The sequence below is a fragment of the Mustela nivalis genome (genome assembly GCF_964662115.1).
Source record: "Mustela nivalis genome assembly, chromosome: 3".
In the NCBI taxonomy this organism is placed as follows: domain Eukaryota; kingdom Metazoa; phylum Chordata; class Mammalia; order Carnivora; family Mustelidae; genus Mustela; species Mustela nivalis.
This window is the reverse complement of record NC_139022.1, coordinates 176,071,420-176,077,896: the sequence shown is the minus strand read 5'-3', so window position 1 is coordinate 176,077,896 and position 6,477 is coordinate 176,071,420. Positions and strand designations below refer to the sequence as shown.

General features: G+C 49.3%; 1 long non-coding RNA gene across 1 annotated transcript; it reads left to right on the top strand.

Annotated features, from left to right (window-relative positions):
- The first annotated feature begins 1,694 nt into the window (after positions 1-1,694).
- LOC309861548 lies at positions 1,695-6,060 on the top strand. The gene is made up of 3 exons (XR_014310012.1): positions 1,695-2,081; positions 3,662-3,809; positions 5,999-6,060. It is a non-coding gene; the product is annotated as an uncharacterized lncRNA (long non-coding RNA).
- The last annotated feature ends 417 nt before the right edge of the window (positions 6,061-6,477 follow it).

Sequence of the window (6,477 nt, the reverse complement as noted above, 5' to 3'; positions counted from 1 at the left end):
AGTTCTGCATTTTAGTCTGACTCTTGTAAGTGTTCTGTCATTAAGTTATTTTTCCAGAGTGTCATGTATCAATCTGAACTACAAAGGCAAAAGGTTTGTGAATCATAACACCTTTTTGTTTTCTGAAGAAATGAGACCCTTACATAACAAATCAGCCAGACTTCTGTCCATCACACATGGAGCACAGATTCCAAATAAGCCCTTCTGTTTCCTTTCCTGACTTACCGTCTAGCCTCCTGTTTTCCTGTACTCCACCACCTCCAGCCTGTTCCCCTCACCTGTGCACACGTGCACACACAGGCACAAGCTTGCACAAATGCACACACGTGCACACACATCCCCTCCTCGCCCTCCTGCCCGCCTGGCACGATGCATCCCCTTTGCCAGGCGAGGCTGGGCGGCCGTCCGTGGGACTGCAGAGATTAATTTCACAGTTTGGATCCTGGGCTGGTCATCTTGTCCCTCCGCCGGCCTCCAGATCTGCTGCTTCTTGGAGACAACCTTCCACAGACCGTGGCAGCCCTGCCGTGCGGCAGCTGTTTCCAGCCCGAGGGCAGAGACCCCCGAGGATGCCTTTCTGCGCCGCCTCCTCATTTAGTCCATTTCATCCAGACGTGCTGCTGAATTAAGCTCTCCCACTCACTGTCCGGCTCAGCCAGAAAGGCCGACAGGGCAGCAGGGCAGGAGTGAGGCCGTGCCCCTGAGTCCGCAGCTGCAGGGGAAGCGAGCTGACCTGCGCCCTCTCCGGCCAGGCGGGCAGAGCGGCCCTGCGTGCCTCTCCTGCAGGGGGCGCGCAAGAGCAACCTAAATGCAGCCCCGGGCAGAGGCTGGAGCCGAAGGGCTGCTGGACCTTCAGAGCAGGACAGCTCCACCGCAGCAGAGCGCCCGTCCTGGGGCCACAAACCTACTCTTCAGAGTATATATATATATATATATATATATTTTTTTTTTACCATTTTATTTATTTATTTGACAGAGAGAGAGAAAGATCAGAAACAGGGTCCCCGCTGAGCAGAGAGCCCGATGCGGGGCTCAATCCCAGGACGCTGAGATCATGACCTCAGCTGAAGGCAGAGGCTTTAACCCACGGAGCCACCCAGGCGCCCTTCTTCGGGGTACTTAAATAAAGAAAGTGAAGGGCCACACACGACGCCCCGCCCAGCTCGGGTGGACTTCGTCTTCAGCGCGGCAAGGCTGTGCGCTGGAGCACGTGCTGCCGGTGCGCGCATGCGTGTGTGTGCTACCTAACCGTGCATGCGTGTGCTACCTAACCGCGCATGCGTGTGCTTCCTAACCGCGCATGCGTGTGCTACCTAACGGCGCATGCGTGTGTGCTGCCGCGGCCACACTCGCCCCCGCGCGAACACGGCCTTCTCGGGTTCGCCGCTGCGGGGCTTACCGAGTTCGAAGGTGGCGCTCCAGGCCAGCTTCCGGCACAGCAGAGGTGCCCGGGAGGCTGTCCTGGGGCGTCGGTGGGCCCCGCCACACTCGCAGCTTCTGGAACCCTCCGAGCCTCCCCGGCTCCCCGCGCCGTCCCCGCGGGCCGCTTCTCGGACGGCCCCTGCGGGAGTGCACGGGCCACGGAGCCTCCTGCCTGGGCGGTTCGGGGCGCGGGCCCGGGGAAGGGCCAGGCCGGTCTCCCTGTGGTGGGGACGGGGGCGGGGACGGGGGTGGGGGCCGGCTCCGGAGAGGACGCGCGAGGACCTCCCCGGGCGTTGCAGGAGTGAGGCCGGGCCGGGGACGGACTGGAAGGGGTGCCGCGCGGCAAACAGACGGCCTTGGGCCGCGGGACCCAGCCGCAGGCCTCCGCGCCCGACATCCCACCCAGGGGCACAGACTCTGCTCGTAACGTCCCCTGGAGGCGTTTGCTCCGCGGGCTCGTGGTTCCGCAGCCCGGGACTGGCTTCCTGCCCGCGGCACAGGACCGTGGGCGTCTTCACTCGGGACAGGGAGGGACCCACTGAGGTCTCGTCATCGCCGCGCTGCCTGGTACGTGGCACACACGGCTTCTGTCCTTCCCAGCGCCGCCTGGCTCCGGGGCCTTGGCCACTTCCAGCCAGCCTTGCAAGGACTGAAGCTAGGTAGGCTCCATCTAGACTTGAAGGCACACACTGGAGGCTCCTTTCTTTCGCCTCCTGACCCCACTTCCTTTATATGCAACCCTTGCCCCTCTTCCCACCCCAGAATATCCATAGAGACATCGAGCCCTTGCCAAACATGAACTAAAATTCCCAAGGGGAGAGCGTTTGAGACGTGAGGTGCACAGCTGAAATCCCCCTCACCCACGTTGGGAGCCCTGGAGATGCAGCAGTGTCATGCAGGGAAAAAACCAGCCCTCAACACAGCGGCTGCCCCACACTGGCTCTCCTTTGTCTTTATCTCGTGCACCTTTGTCTTTCCTCCCGCCCTTGTAGGGCCTTTGACTGTGCCTCCTGGACTTATTAAGCCTGGTGGCAGAATGGGTAGTGGTGTCAGAAGTACCTGTGTGCTTGACTTGGAGTCTTACCTCCAAGAAATCCGAAACAAGATTATTCTACCATGAAATTCCTAGTTACTAAAAAGTCTTGCACTTTATTTCTACCACACTTAGAAGAGCTGAGAGTGTGAGAACAAACAGTCATTCTTCCTTCATTTTCTTGTCAGGGTGTCTGACATCTCAGACCCCAGGGCATCCAGATAGGAGCAAGCAGTGTGGAGGGAAGCACCGAGTTCTTCTGGGACTCAGACTTCGGTGAAAGATGCTTGGGACTGTGTTCAGCTTGAGGATGGATATGGTCCCCTGGATTCCTGATGGTTGCTTACGTCCCGTGTTCTTTTCCTAACCATGCTTCTGTAATTCCAGTTTATTTGTTTGTACCTATATATTTGTTAATGTTTGCATTAACCAATTACTCTGGAGTGGCTTTTGTGATACCAACAAGCCCTTCTCCTATGACCAGAGGTCTGAGGAAAAGAAAGAACAGAAATGTTCCTCCTTCACTGCAAATCCTTGCCCTATAGTGTTTATCACAGGGCTGGTGTTCCTTAGACATACAGGAAGAGAAAGAAGCTTTCACTAAACTGTTTTAGAATTCTGCATCATACTAACAACAATCACCATAAAAATGTGAAGATCTCATAGCTAAAAACTTCAAGCTGTGTTTTATTTCTATCTATGTGTTCTTCATGTTCATTAAGTCTATTAAGTCTCCATTGTTCAATACCTTTATATTGTATTGATGTATTTTTCTGGCAGATTTGCAAACGAGGTGATCCCAACAATCTTGGCTTATGTGTTGGAATAATCCAGAGCAGATGGCATATTTTACTAAAGCCCTTCTGGCCTAGTTTGACTGATACATACATGCAATATATGCATATATATTTAAGACATATGCATATAAGGCATGTATGTTCTATGAAAGACATGGACACACATATACAGGATGCAAACACTATGTATCAGATGTATACACATGTATCAAAGACAGGCACAGTATCTGCATGACTTGTGTACATGAAGTGAGTGCACCTGCAGTGTGAACACTCCCTCACCAGTTCCCTTGTGTGTTGATTGCCTGAGGGTAGCACCTGGCTGCAGAGGTAGCCATACGCGCTGATTTATGAATGAATGACCTCCATGAACCAAACCCTGAGATTAGCTGATCATGAATCCCATCAGATCCTCCAAAGAAGCCCCTAGAATATGGGATGGAAATGGCCATGCACAGCAGGAGCCAAGTGTGCTGCAGAGCTGCCATCTCTGTTCCTGTCAACTGCCTTCAGCCTTGCTGTCCTATAAGCCATCCACCTGAGGATGACCTTTCCGGGTAATCTTCTATCATGAAATTGGAAATAAGGTGAATGCCCAACCAGTGGGGTCAGAAAATTGTCAAAGACAATCTGAGCAGCCTGAAACCAAAGACAAGGTAGTTAGTGTGTTCTCCTAATCGCATACTTTGTAAATAAAATAGAAGATTTATTTGATGAAAATACCATATTTATCCAGTATTATCAGGAAATGGAAAGTTTACTGGGAATCAATTCTTCAGTAAACTGAAGTGTACCCCCTTCCGAGACAAATCTTTCATCTCTTTCTGATATTTCTCTCCAAAAATGTAGCATGGGTTTTCCTGCCTTCTTAGGCAGAAACTGTTGACCAGGCTTTGATTCCCTAATGCTCCAAGTCCTGCTGATGAAAATGTTCAAGCAACATCATGGCTGCTGTGGGGAACCTTGGTCTCTCCTCCTCAGGCTTGGCAGTCACTTACCCCTTCCCTGTCTGTCGTCATGCCTCATGATTTCCACTGCTTTGCTGCTTCTGGTCTTCTCTAAGCCAGGATTCCACACCAACCTGCATATTAAGCATGTCATACTGAGAAAGATTTGATCAGAATCTGAGTGAGAACTCAAGGCTTGGGGAGTTGCTTTAGGGACATCAGAGAACGCTTTGATAACTTTTTAATAATGAACATGCCCCACAGGGATGAGGCTGGGAACATCTTTGGTTGACAGTTTTGGTCTAAACTAGTGGCCATCAGCCTTCACTATACATTATACTTTAATATTTCAAGAAAAACCACCTTGCATGATTGTCACTTAATTGGTTTAAGATGCAACCTGAGAATCAGGACTTTTTAAAGCCCATCAGGCAAATATAACATGTAGTCAATGTTGAGAACCTCATTTCTAAAACATGTCTTATATGGAAACCAGGCTCTGCAGATAGAGGTCAGTGGGGTCTAGGGAAGTGGTTGCTCTTCACAGGTATTATGAGTTGAATCGTGTCCCCCACCCTGATAAATATGTAGAATTTTTAACACCCAGGGCTTCAGAATTTGACCTTATTTGGACATTGTATTGCTGCAGATATAATAAGTTAAGATTGGATTGGCATAGATGGGGCTCTAATCCAATGATTGGCATCCTTTGGACACAGTCCTCAGAGGGAGAATGAAGGGTGAGGATGTAGGCAGAGATTGGGTGATGCTTCCACAAGCCAGGGAAAGCCAAAAATGGCCAGCAGTTCCCCAGAAGCCTGGAGAGTGGCCTGGAGCTGACTGTGTCTCCCAACCTCGGAACCAGCCCAGATGACAACTTGACCTTGGCCTTCTAGCCTCCAGAGCTGTAAGACAACAAATTTCTGTCGTTGAGGGACCCGGTTTGTAATACTTCGTTATGATAACCCTAAAACTTAGTACATGAGACATGACTATAAATTCTCAGAACTCCCATTTCGAGTGTGCTTAAGAAAAACCTTTCCCAAGCATCTGCTATAAATCAGACCCAATGAGGTACTGAGAGAAGATGCTGGGCATTCAGGAATAGGAGAGGGAGCTTTGCTCTTAAGCTTACCTGGTAATTTTTGTCTTACATTATCAAGTCAGATTGCTCTACAGAGAAGCAGGCAACTCACACTGAGATGGGGGGTGGGGGCAAATGCAGGATCGCTGTAGGAACATTCCTCTCTCTGATTTGCATGTGCAAATAGCATGGGGATCTGTGTGTTTAACGGATTCACAGGCATAAATGTAAAATGCACAAAAATTTGCATTGCAAAACATTCTTACTCCAGATGCTGAGTTTACAAGAATTTCCCTTGCTTTATAAATTATAACACTACGATTTTATGAGATCAAATACTTTGGGGATTTTTAAAGGATCAATTCAAAACCATATTTCTTATCTATGAAAGAAAGTTAATTGTGTGTAGTATCTAATATAACCACTGGCCTTTAGTAAAATGCATTTTGCATGGATGCCTTTACTTATTAATCTTTTCTGAAAGTCAGTATATAGATACTATTCTCAAGGGTCTTTGAAAACAGGAACTGCTTTGGGGAAAGTAAAATAAAATATCTTTTCTCAAGAAAAGAAAAAAGATGACATTTCATAGGCAGTGACACTTTTACTACTTTCTCTAGACATTTTATTATATTACTGATATAAAGTAAACAAAATATGTCGCTGAAATCCACATGATTTTATTTTATAATATTTGTGGCTCAAACTTTTCCAGGTCATATTATTTGAATGAGGGAAGATATTCAGCTTATTAAGAAACGGCAGGGTGGGGCGCCTGGGTGGCTCAGTGGATTAAGCCGCTGCCTTCGGCTCAGGTCATGATCTCAGTGTCCTGGGATCGAGCCCCGCATCGGGCTCTTTGCTCAGCGGGAGCCTGCTTCTCTCTCTCTCTCTCTCTCTCTGCCTGACTCTCCGCCTACTTGTGATTTCTCTCTCTGTCAAATAAATAAATAAAATCTTTAAAAAAAAAAAAAAAAAAAGAAACGGCAGGGTGAGGAGACTTTTTGATACGTTGATCCCCGGGCTGGTCTCTGGAGACGGAGACGGTCTGGACAGTGGGGACAGAGGAAAGGAAGGGGACGGTGACGGGGCCTTGCAGGAGGTCACAGGGAATGGTCTGTCCCTCCTCGTGCAGCAGAGAGCAGACCCATCCGTGGACACGGAGTTGGGTGTCCGAGTGAAGCTGGCCATGCG